Genomic DNA, 12,620 nt, shown 5'->3' with positions numbered 1-12,620 from the left:
AAATTTGTTTGTTCTTTATTCTCAGGTTACTTTCCGATTTCATTCAAATGTCTTTGAGTTATTAGGGATTTTTTCTGGTGTCTCCTTCAATTTCAACACATCCAAAAATGAGCGCATTGATTTCTTCCCCATCTGGCTTTTTCCTCTGTGTTCTGTCTCTTGACTGATGGCACCGTCCTTCACCCTCTGATCTAACCCAATACTTTGGCCACTCTTGATCACTCTGATTTTCCCACCTAGAGCCAGTTAGTTGACAAGTCCATTCGTCTAATCTCTAGATCCATCCTTTCCTTTTCATTCTCACACCCACTGCCCTAAGTCAGTCCCTCATCATTGTTACATGGAATATTGACCCCCAAAGTGGTTTCCATTGTTTATCTCTTATCCCTCCAACCCATCCTTTATATTTTTATGCAATTCTTTCCTAAAAGAGAAGTGTATCATTTCTCCCCTGCTTGGAAATCGAAAATGCCTCACCCTGACCAATTTTTTAAAAGCCCAAACTCTTTAATGACACTGAAGGCTCTTCTTCAGTTACTCCCAGACTGCTTTGTCAGCCTCATCACCTTTCACTCCCCACCATCACCTTCATTATCCCTGCACGTGTATGCATTTTCCCCAGATTTACCATGACATTCCTCAATTCCATCTGCCTGGCAAAATCCAAATAACCCTTCAAGGCCTAGTTCAAATACCCCTCCTTTTATGGAAAGGTCCTTGATCGCCAGGCAGAATTAATCCCTCCTTCCTGCTCTCACAGCATTTTGTTTATATCATTATGCCCTTTGTTTGAGGTCAGGTTCCCAGAAGAAGATCCTGAGAGGAGCATTTGTAGGCAAAGGTGTTACTAAGGCGATGTTCCCAGAAGAGACTGGCAAGTGTATGAGGGAACTAGGACAGGGAAGGAAAAGAGACAGAGCGAATGTAAGACAAGGCAAAGTCCTAGGAGTAGCTCGGCCTGATCTGGTAGGGAAAGCCTGGACATTAACTTAAGTCCTGCTCTAAGGCAAAGGGAGCTGGGCTTTTTTTATTCCCACACTGAGCAGTCACTGCTAGGAATTAAGCTCCCCAGCACTTGCTGCTCTCTAAATTTGTACATAGTACCCTGGGGTAGCAACTGAAGAAGAGACAGTGGTTCAGCCCAGTGGAAGCAAAAGCACATCAGCTGATGGAGGGGCACAGAAATGGTAACAGGGATCCCCGAACATCCGGGAGGAGGCAGACAATGTCAGCTCTGCTCCTTAGTATAGGCTGACTTGGTTCCGTCTAAGCCTCCCCAGCCCCTGGATCCCCAACCACTTGGGGGGCAGAGAACCCTTCTTAGTCATCCTTACGTCCTCACAGCATGGAGGGTATCACTTTGCACCTCAAAAGTGCTTAAATAACATTTGTTGGTTCAAATTGAATACTCCTTTCCTAGGTCTTGTGCAACATTTTGCTGCTACTAATCATACTGATGAGATGGGTTTTTTCCCCTAGCTGGTTTTAGCTCAATAATAGAAGATATGGCTTCTGGGGTTTCAAAACCTATGGTTCAACTTTTCACATTGCGCTTTTCTTCCTGGGGCAACAACTTGCTGAGCACATCTCTTCCTAAATTCCAAGACAGGCTGCTTGCTCTGCTCAGTCAAGACTGCCAACTCAAGAAACATTTTTGAAAGATCACAGTCAGCATCACTGCCAAGAGAAGAAGTTCTTGGCACAAAAAGGACCTGTTTCAATATGAGATGCCAGATGGTGATTTCAACTTCAGCTAAATTCCTGCTGAAAAAAAGTGTTTGAGCTGCAGATGAGAAAAGCTTCTATGACAAATTTCCAAGTGTTAGAAGCTTCAGAAGGAAATGGCAAGTGTTGATATCCTCCCCTCCCAACCACATGCACACACACCATAGAACTACTACCTGCATCTGGTAGCTAAGATCCCTACAAAGATGCCCTTCCTTTTTAAGAAGACTTTCAGCCCTGATATGATTTTTACTAATATTAAAGTATATTATCCAAATCCATTAAAATAAAATACTATTTGTTTTTTGTGCAGTGTTTTTTCAAAGTATGTGTCCCTTTAGCATCTGCTGTGAGCTTTTTTGGTATCTGGAGGCAATGCTTTCCTCTCCACCAACAAGTCCATTATTAAGCCAATTTATAAACAGTGTGTCTCCCCTCTCTAAATACTTTCATGTTACAAGGGATGTACGTGAAGTATACATTGATGGTGCTCTGCCTGGATGCCCTTGGGTCCCTGACTTACTGGTGCAGGAAATAGAAAGCCCAGCTCCTCTAACTCAAGTCAGGGCAAACTCTGAGGTGCAGTTTATGCTCCAGAGGTCCACTCAAGATTAGGCTGAGGTTGGGACTTTGCCTGAAATTTTGCCCTTGGCCGGCTTCTTCTCTTCTGCTCTCCGTGTCTTCCCCCTCCCCCTCCCCCTCCTCCACCACCCTCCCCTACGGGTTTCTGCTGGAGCATTTCTTTAATAAAACTTATGCACACAAATCCTCATCTCAGGGTCTAGTTCTGGGGAACCAACCTACAATTATGGACAATAGAAAAACTAAAGGCATTTTGTGCTAACAGAGGGAAGACAGTTTTTTCTGGAGCAAGGAATGTATGCATACCTCCTTTATCAATCAAGGTCTCAGAAGGAAATAGTGGATAAGCTCAAATTAGGTATTTGGAGAATAGTTAATAAAGGGACTACTTACAAAAGGGTAGGCCGGGTGCAAAGAAACAAGGATAGTGCCTGCCTGGGAGCTGATAACAGGGGGTGCCATCACCAAGCCCAGGCCTGAGTGGCAGAACTGATGACTGAGAGTCATGTAGCAAAGGCTGTGCCACAGAAGCTGTGATCTTAAGGGAAGCAGCCGGCCTGCAGAGACCCTATAGGGGGCGGCTGGCTGAATAAATGCCCCAACCTCATGCTCTTTCCACCTTCCAATCTTTTGCCAGTGACCCTGTCAGCCGAACCTAACGGGATGCCAGGTGCAAAGGAGTCCCTTAACGCAATACATTTTGGTGGCCTCTTAGGGAATTGAGCAGTAGAGAAGGGTAGACGGGGCATCTGGAAGGACAAACAAGCACACCTACCTATTTTCACACACACACACACACACACGTTTGGCCCATTCTTGACGTTGCTTTGTGACCAGATTCACAGAAATAGGCACTCATTTTTCTCTCTGCTGATTTCCCTCCTTCCCCTTTTATCTTATTTGTACTCCAGGGGATCCAGAAATAGGCTGCATGATGTTGGGGAAGAGACTTCAATAATAAAAAAATCAGACAAAATGCTTTTTCTGTTAAAGTCTGAGCATGGCATCTGGACATCTCAGCATAGCCCCCAAACCTCATCTCCAAGATGGCTTTTTTTTTTTTTTTTTTGCAGATTGAAATATGACTCACAGAGCTCACTGCCATAAGATTTATCATCACTTTGACCTCAGTATTTTGGCACAAAGAGGTCTAGATTATATCCTTAGAGAACCATGCCCATTCTGTCCAAATTGAAAACAAAATGCAAATCAAAGATTTATGTCGCTTTTGGTAATGAAGGATCTAATTGCTTTCTCATCAATCCAGATGCAAAGATGCCCTCATTATTCAGTTTACCCCCAAATTGTCCTCATTATTGGAAACGATGCTGTCTTCTTACTGGTTTCATTTTCTGTTTTTGAAATGGTCATTTCCCCTGCATTCACCTTTGGCTTGGTTCCGAATATAAAGCACTGCAAAATGTGCAGAGTGGAAGACAAAAGGTCACCCAGTTATTTCAAGGCCTTTGAGATTAATCATGGAAAACAACAGGGCTCCTTAGGATGCCAGCAGTAGCTGATGTGGGCGGGACAGAGGATAGAGGATGGAGCAACGCCCCTCCCACTCATCCTTAGAGGACAGGCGCGCACAGCAGTGACTGCCCTCTGGGCCTCCAGCCCTTGCTCTCTGGGTCCCCTGCAGGTGCAGATACAGCTGAGCAGAAAACAGGTAGGCTGTGAGACAGGTAGTAACAAATGGCCTGCAGGGTTGTCATGTCTAAGTATTAAAATAGGGTACACTGGGCTATTTTCTCCTGAAATTTTATTTTTTTTAAATACTTTTGGGGGGTCCAAAGGTTTTAGAGGGTGGTGGCTTTTAAGAATACTTAAAAACTCTGTGTTTCATTCCAAGAAGGCTGTTTGCATCACCCATGAACCTGCATGGGAGGCGAGTGCGAGTGTAGATGAGCCCAGCCCAGGGGACTGATATGTGATCTTGAACAAAGCACCAAACCCTCCTGAACCCAGGCTCGTTGTCACAACAAGGAATTGGGTGGGATGAAGTAACAACCCTCTTCTTGTTCTAACATTACCTGAAACACGAGCCAGCAGCCATAGGCAGCTAGTCTGAGGGGAGATGAGCTACAAAATACATACACGATTTCAGACTTAGTACAACTACTCATGTAAATCATATCATTAATAATTTTTGTATTGATTACATGTTGAAATGATAATATTTGGGGTATATTGAGTTAAATAAAATATAAACATTTTACTTGTTTGCTTTTACTTTTAAAAATGTGACTACTAGAAATTTTTGAATTGCACATGTAGCTCACTTTATATTTCTTTCAGACAGAACTGTTTGTTTATTTATAGGACTATTTTAAAATATGTTTCTGGGTTCCTATTTTACATGTGCATCAAATTCTAGAAAACTTAAAGTAGTCTTGCTTGGGGAAAAAATGTTACGTCATTTTCCACTCAGAAGTCTTTCTCTTTTTTTTTTGTGGTATGCGGGCCTCTCACTGTTGTGGCCTCTCCCGTTGCGGAGCACAGGCTCCGGACGCGCAGGCTCAGCGGCCATGGCTCACGGGCCCAGCCGCTCCGTGTCATGTGGGATCTTCCCAGACTGGGGCACAAACCCGTGTCCCCTGCATCGGCAGGCAGACTCTCAACCACTGCGCCACCAGGGAAGCCCCTTTTTTTTTTTTTTTTAAAGGTAAAGATTTCATGTCATGTTGGCTAAATGTTTAAGAAAGTGCGAGATGAAGGAATACCAATGCTTCTTAAACTAGAATTTTATTTTCTTCTGCTTTGAAGTAAGCTATAAGTGTCAGTCTTTAGGACTTAAGTCTTTAGAACAGTAGAACATTTCCAGATTCCAGACACATGAAAAGTATTTCCAAAAGTGAAGAGCAGCCTCCCTGTGCTGCCATGCACACACATGTGACACCTCTTCTCCATGTAAGGGCCAAGTATTTGGAAAGCACCTCATAGCTCAGTCCGTGAGCTCCAAAAGGCTCATGCTTCTGCTGTGCAATAACTGCTGGGTCAAATAAAGAACAGTGGACAGAGACAGGGCATCGGATGTACCTTCAGACTGATGATCTGGGCAGAAAGAGCAGCAGAGGGAGGCTGCAGAGGCAGTTATGAGCACAGTGGAAGGAGGGTAGGTTGTCTGCAGACAGGGAGGATACATATATCTGCATGGATTGAGTAGGGTCTTGAATGTCAGGAAGGAGATCTAGGACCTGATATGAAAGGCAATGGGCTGAATGACTTGATAAAAGCCATGTTTTCAGGAAATCACACCTCCCTTCTCTGTCATGCTATATATGTGTGTGTCTCCCAACTGGAGGACCTGACTGGAATCCAATGCCACCTCACAGTGTTCCCTCACTCTCTCATGTGTGCATAGTTTTGCTTCCCCAAAGGAGAGTAACACATTCCTCAAGGGCAAGGACCCAGGTTGATGTTTCTTTTGAACATCTCATGACTCCCAGGATAGTAATGGGCACAGAGTAGGTATTTAATGCTTATGTTAAAAAAAAAAAGTGCTGAATCCCTGTTTCTTCTTCATTCATATATTGCACGAGGGAAGATGGAGAATCCTAATTCCTAATAGAGGTCCTTCAGGGCAAAAGTGTAAACCTGTTTGCTTTCTGTCTCTTTCCCATCCCTCTTCTGTGTTTTTCTCATTTCCTGCTGGCATCTTCTTGGGTTCTTACCATAAATATTTTGTCACTGAAACTCCTAGTCTTTGATTTGCATGTCTGGAACCCAGATTTCCCCCTTCCTCCTTTCACCATTTCTTTAGGACCTTGGGGAGAGTATAATGTCCTTTTCACCCAGACAGTCCCTGCGTTGGATTATTCCCGATAATCTGCTTTATCTACTTGGTCCTCCCTGATATAGCTCTACAGCTCACATGAACACCGTTCTGATTAGTTCAAATCACCAGAGAAATAAGAAAGACACTTATTAAAGAAGTGCAGAAGGAGCTGGGAGTTACTACATAGTGATAGAAGAATTTTTTTTGACTATTCTGTGATTAAGAAATAATGTATACCCAACTATGACTTTGAGGGAGAGTACACTGAGTTTGGTTAGAGGTCTAGCCTATCTTTAACCAGAAAAAGATAACTCTGCAGGTCCCAGGAAATTCACGAAGCCTGAATTTCCCTCTCTCTCCTCAGCCCCAACCCTTAAAAAAAAATAAGTTTATTTATTTATTTTTGGCTGCGCTGCGTCTTCGTTGCTGTGCGTGGACTTTCTCTAGGTGCGGTGAGCAGGGGCTACTCTTCATTGTGGTGTGCGGGCATCTCATTGTGGTGGCTTCTCTTGTTGGGGAGCACGGGCTCTAGGCGCACGGGCTTCAGTAGTCGTGGTTCGCGGGCTCAGTAGTTGTGGAACACAGGCTTAGTTGCTCTGCAGCATGTGGGATCTTCCCGGACCAGGGATCGAACCCGTGTCCCCTGCATTGGCAGGCGGATTCTTAACCACTGTGCTACCAGGGAAACAAAGAATAACTTTCTTTTCCCTGGATGATGATGATGATGGTGATGATTATTTGTTAACTTTCTACAGCTTTTTACCAATCGAAGAAAGCCAGTCCAGTACTGAAAAATGTAGCAGAAAGCCATTTAAAAATTTCGGCTATAAACACCTTAAGGATACTGGGTCCCTGAACCAGGCTTTTTTTTAAGTGAGAGCTGATATCAGAGGCAGATAAACTGCAACAGATAAGAAATGTGGCTTATAAAGGGTATTAACCCTGGGTATTTACATTTCTTTTCATTTTTTTCTTATATTGCATATAATGTAGTATTGGAGCTTGGCTACTATTTCTGCTGTTATCTTTATTTTTTGTTTAACAGAGAAGAGCTCAACTGATAGCTTCTAAGGTAAATTCCTGCTTTCTTCCAGTAGCTCAGTCTGGACTAAGACAAACCTTTCACCCTGTGTAACCTAAATTGCAGGCACATTGTGTCAAATTATCTGAGTTAGCAGGATTGTTCATGCAAAGCTACACTGTGAAGTAGCCATGCTGCACACTTTCCCCTCCTTTGTAGGGAAACTGGAAGTTATATGTAATTTCCAGCATTAACTCCACCCCATTAACTCCCCTCATGAAAGAGTATCTTGTTTTTTTGAAATTACACAATCCCCACCAATTCTGATCTTTCTCTATAGGGAACATCTCCTGGCCCCCAAGAATCACTGCTTGAAACTAATGACAGTCTCATCCTTAAGGATTCTTGCAGGTTTAAAAGGGATGCTTGGAGAGACAACTTGTAGGATGAGGTTCCCATGGCAGAGACTAGCTGAAACAAGAAAAAAATCTATAACATATATAAATCTAAATATATATATTCTTTTTCATATTCTATTCCATTATGGTTTATCGCAGGATATTGAATATAGTTCCCTGTGCTATACAGTAGGATCTTGTTATTTATCCATCCTATATACACTAGTTTGCATCCGCTAATCCCAAACTCCCAATCCTTCCCTTCCCTACTCCCCTCCCCCTTGGCAACCACACGTCTGTTCTCTATGTCTGTGAGCCTGTTTCCGTTTCACATATATGTTCGTTTGTGTTGTATTTTAGATTCTACATATAAGTGATACCATATGGTATTTGTCTTTCTCTTTCTGACTTCCTTCACTTAGTATGATAATCTCTAGGTCCATCCATGCTGCTGCAAATGGCATTATTTCATTCTGAAAAAAAAAAAAAAACCTCTTCATTCTTACCTTCTAAAACGTTGGCTGTTTTAGTCCCCAATGAACATATTCTCTTATTTATAAGATGACACCTATGTAAGGATTCTGGTAACAGGTTAGCTATTCCCATAACAAAGAGTGTGTATGTGTGTTGTGTAATTATTACTAGACTGAACAACCACGCATAAAGTACATGAGTGTGTGTGTGTGCATGCTTGCACAAGATTGTTAAAAAGCGGGAGAGAGGAGCATGAATCTCTCCTTTTTCTTATTCTCCAGGTGCATTGTGTTGAAGGAATAGAATTTGGGTTCTAAAAGAAGACTGACCTGCTTGGGGCTTCCCTGGTGGCACAGTGGTTGAGAATCCACCTGCTAATGCAGGGGACACGGGTTCCAGGCCTGGTCTGGGAAGATCCCACATGCCGTGGAGCAACTAAGCCTGTGCGCCACAACTACTGAGCCTGTGCTCTAGAGCCCGTGAGCCACAACTCCTGAACCTGCATGCTGCAACTACTGAAGCCCACATGCCTAGAGCCCGTGCTCCACAACGAGAAGCCACCACAATGAGAAGCCCGCGCATCACAACGAAGAGTAGCCCCCGCTTGCCCTAATTTGCAAAATGGATATAATAAAGTCTGCCTCCCAAAGGTGGTGTGAGGATTAGGTAAGATTATTCCTGTCAAGTTTCCAGCGCACTGGATTCTCAATAAATGCTAGTTTCCTTCCCGTCTATCCCTTGTTCTTTCAGTAGCAAGGGAGCATTCTCCAGTTTCCTGCGGAAATAACCAGACTTGTGTAGAAATGTAGAGATGGGGGAGTGAGAAGCGGAGACTCTGGGGGAGCCCATGGAGTAGGGGTGGGGGGGAGGAGGCGGTAAACACCGAGCAATCATTGGCCTGAGCGGTACCGACTCCAAGGAGTATCCGTCCCGCGTGGCTAGTGACGGAGGGTTGGATGCACCCACAGAAGCCTGGATGGGGGTGGGAGCCTAAGAAGACATGGTGGGCAGGTGCGGAAGTCAGTCTAGACCTGGTAGGAGGGACGCACTCGCTCCATAGGGTTCAGAGTCAAGTCTGGAGCTCTTCAGCCTCCTGGACCCCTCTTCTAATGACCGCCAATGGGCGCTCGAGGGCTGAGAAATCCAAGGCCGCCTGGGGGAAAAAGAGGCACCTGGATCCCCACCTTCAGTCCCACCGGCTGGAGGCGGGGACTCTTCCCCGACCCGGAGACGTTGCAGGCCGGGTGTCCTAGGCACAGAGGGGTTTGTGCAGGTGCCTTTGGAAGGAAGGAGAAGCTATCCGGAAGGGGGTCGACCTCTGCTGACCTCCTCCATATGCGCCCCGGCAAGCACCGGAGCTTCCAAGTTCAAATCTCCGAGGCGAGCGCCCCAGGGTCACAGCCAAGCCGGGACCGGACTCCTCCGTGCTCCGGCCACCAGAGGCGCAGTCCCCGTGGAAGGGGTGGAGTGGGGGGGGACGGACCCCGCGAGGGCCCGGGCGGCGCCCAGCGCCCCTCCCTCAGCGGCCCCAGCTGCGCGGGCCGCGGAGGAGGAGCCGCGCCCGGGCCGGCGTCGCCCTGGCTCCTCCTCCCCGCGCGGGCCTGGCCCTTCCTCCCCTGCGTCCAAAGCTTCGGGTGGCCGCGGCCGAGCCGGGAGCCGAGCGCGCTGGGCGCGGCCGTCCCGCTGCGACTGCCGCCGCCGCCTCAGAGCCCCGAGTGCGCCCGCGGCCATGGCCCCCGCGGCAGCGCCAGGCGCCTGAGCCCCAGGACGCGGTAAGCGCGGAGCCCGCTCACGCGGACCCCCGCCCCGCGGCCTGGGGGTGCGCGGAGGCCTCTTGCTGCCCCCGCGCTGTGGGCGAGGCCCTGCACGCCCTGGCGGCCCAGGCACCGGAACAGGCTGGGGCTTCCCCTGCCGGGCTGGGGCCGGGTGGTGGTTGTCCCCGCAGACCGGGAGCAGGGGGCGGCAGCGAGGAAGCGGGTGGCCCGGCGGCCAGCTCGGGCCGGGGCGCTCCAGGCTGACCCCGCGGGGAGGGGGCGGTGTGGGAGGCAGAGGAGGGGTCGGTCCGGGAGAGCGGGCCGGCGGGCGGGGAGGATGCGCACCGCAGCCCCCAGGAGCCGCGCTTTTGTGAGCGCTGGCCCCTTACAAATGGAAATGACGCTCGCGCGGGTCCCCATTCGCGTCCTTTTGAAGGACGCCCGCCCTGAACCCTGGCGCCGACTGCGAAGTATTGTCCCGCTTCTGGAGCCCTAACAAAGCGTCCTCCCCCGCTTTGCAGAGCACTGGAGGCAGGCGGCCGGCTGTTCGGGCGCAACGGAGAGGCCGACAGAAGGTAAGCGAGGACGGTGGGGGCCGAGAGAGCTGCTGCCCGGGGACACAATGGGGTGTCTGGGTTTTCCGGGGGTGGCGATGGGCGGGCGGGTCGGGGGCGCATCTGCATCACGCGTTGCCGGGGACCTGGGCGGCGCGCCCGCGCTCCAGCCGCACGTCGCCTCCCGGCTTTGCAGCGCAGCCGGGTCTGGGCACCTCCGCCACCCGCGTTGTCCCCGCCCGCGCTGCCAGCTGAAGGCGGCTACTGTGTGCTGGTCCAGGAGAGGACTTGAGTCCCGGGGTGGGGTGGGGGGAGCAGAAAGGGTGGTTGTTCTGTTGCCTTGTGCCACCCAGGCACCCCTGTGACTGGGAAACTGGAGAGAAACCTGCCTGGGGAAACCCGAGGTGTTAGTCTGGGCTGAGTAGCGGAGAGCTGTTTGGACCCATTGTAGAAGGTGTCAGGGATCAAGGCACAGAGAAGGACTTTACCCAGTGCGACTACTAAGAAAGGAACAAAATGACGCTCGGCTATTGCCTGAAACCCTTGACCGCCAGACCCACGGAATGGAAGTGTGGAGTGTCGCGGCAGAAGCTTCCAGGGTTCCAGGGGCTGGGCTTCTGCAGCTACCAAACCGGTCTCTGACAAAAGGACAAAGCTGATGGAAACAGTTTACTGCTGAAAGCTCTTTCTGTGAAGCTGAAAGAGATAGAGATAGGAAGAGGCGATTTCCCAGCCTCAGCCCTGACAAACCGGGGCTAAGTTGGTGCAAGTAAAATGGAGCTGGAAAGATTGTCCTACCATGCACCTTGTTTCTAGACAACTTAGCTCTTATGAGATCTTCTGCTTTCTTTACTTGACTGGGGCAGATCCCCTCCTGGTGTTGAGGAATTCCTGAGATGAGCTTGCCATAGAACTTAACTCCTGAATTTGTGAAATCAAAACGGATCGCATGGTTGTCTTTTGTGACTGAGGTGGAAGCATTTTTTAGGATTAGAATCCTAATAAAGTCAACCGAGGCACGTGGGCTAAGCTTCTGAGACCATGGAAGGTTCTCGGTCCCGCTCCCTTAAATACATTAACATAAATGTATATATGTTTATGTTTGTTTCCTGAGGATTGACAATCTGCAAGGATATGTATTTTTTTCTGTGTCAGCTTAATTCTGAGTCTTCCCTAGTGGCTAACGTATTGGTAGCTGACCTGAAATATTGGCAGGTCTTGCTGTGGAGTTGAAGAGGGATGTGGAAATTCCCAGACTGTGTGTAACAGTGACATGACAGGCTGGCTGATAAAACAGTTTGCTGTGGTCTTCTCAGCTGTCGTCAGTGTCCTTAGAGAGGTGAAGTAAACTGCTGGGGAGTTTCTTTGCAGATGTGTTTATTTTCACCTGGTCTCTGGTGATTCCTTAGAGGAAAGCATTCTGAACTGCAGTATAGATAAAGTGTAGGACTTACGGATGTTCCAAATGGATTGGACATCAGCAAAGATATTGCCAAGGCAGGAAACGGCTTTACAGGGGGCAATGGAAAGGCAGCCATCGCAGGCACGGTCTTTGCAGTAAAATGTCAAGGATCAGTCATCTTAATAGACACTTACTCAGAATGGCATGGGTGTCTTTTTTCTTGTTCTTTTTTCATTTTAGATATGTGGTGACCCTTAATATCAAAAGATGTTAACTGTCAGAGGGGGAGAATAGGGCTCCAGTGAATTTTGAACAGCCAATCTTAATAGACAACATTCTTATCATAAGTCAAATGTTGTTCAAATAAATTGTTTTAAGTGTCACTGCAAATGACTTTGTATACTACCATTTCACCAATCTTGGTGCTTCCATTTTATGTTGATAATGAAAATACATTTTATCAGTCTTACATTGATAAAGGGTTGGCACATTTAGCCAGATCATTTTAGAGGGATTCAAACAGCCTAAAGCTTTTTCCGGAGGTTTATTTTTATAGGTGCCAATTCATTTGTAAGCCAATAAATTATGTGGTTTGAATTCTGGCTATTGAACTTACATCTGTTGGGCAGGGTCTTGTGGAGAGATTTACTGAAGCTTGCAAAAAGATATTTTTATCCTATTCACAAATAAAATAGAATTTTTAAAAGATTATGGGAATATGCAAGTGAGCAACTTTATTTGAAATCAGGACACTTTATTGCAATTTATATCAGCAATTAACCATTTATTCAAGCTTTTACATACAAAAATGACAAACTATTTATGATCTAATCCTCCCTTAAAAAGCAAAGTTGGGAAAATACTGTTTATAGATATGAGAAGTGCTTCATTTTTATACCCCAGGGAACGGTAGTCAGAGCTGCAGGCATTCT

At 47.1% G+C, this 12,620-nt stretch overlaps 1 protein-coding gene across 13 annotated transcripts in view; it reads left to right on the top strand.

Moving 5' to 3' along the window:
• Nucleotides 1–9,622: 9,622 nt before the first annotated feature.
• Nucleotides 9,623–12,620, top strand: part of NIN (ninein) — a 111,856-nt gene continuing 108,858 nt past the window's right edge. For 8 of the 13 annotated variants that reach the window (XR_003795724.1, XR_003795723.1, XM_029236169.1 and 5 more), the window contains exons 1-2: nucleotides 9,650–9,750; nucleotides 10,254–10,307. The gene's annotated coding sequence lies outside the window, so the exon portion shown is untranslated. Of the gene's footprint in view, nucleotides 9,751–10,253; nucleotides 10,308–12,620 lie in introns of all 13 variants that reach the window. The other 5 variants (XM_029236180.1, XM_029236174.1, XM_029236178.1 and 2 more) reach the window with 3 other exon arrangements.

Source organism: Monodon monoceros, unplaced genomic scaffold, assembly GCF_005190385.1.
Source record: "Monodon monoceros isolate NGI ecotype Baffin Bay Population unplaced genomic scaffold, NGI_Narwhal_1 Super_Scaffold_21, whole genome shotgun sequence".
Lineage (NCBI taxonomy): Eukaryota > Metazoa > Chordata > Mammalia > Artiodactyla > Monodontidae > Monodon > Monodon monoceros.
The sequence above is the reverse complement of the archived record's forward strand: the minus strand, read 5'-3'. Positions and strand labels throughout refer to the sequence as shown.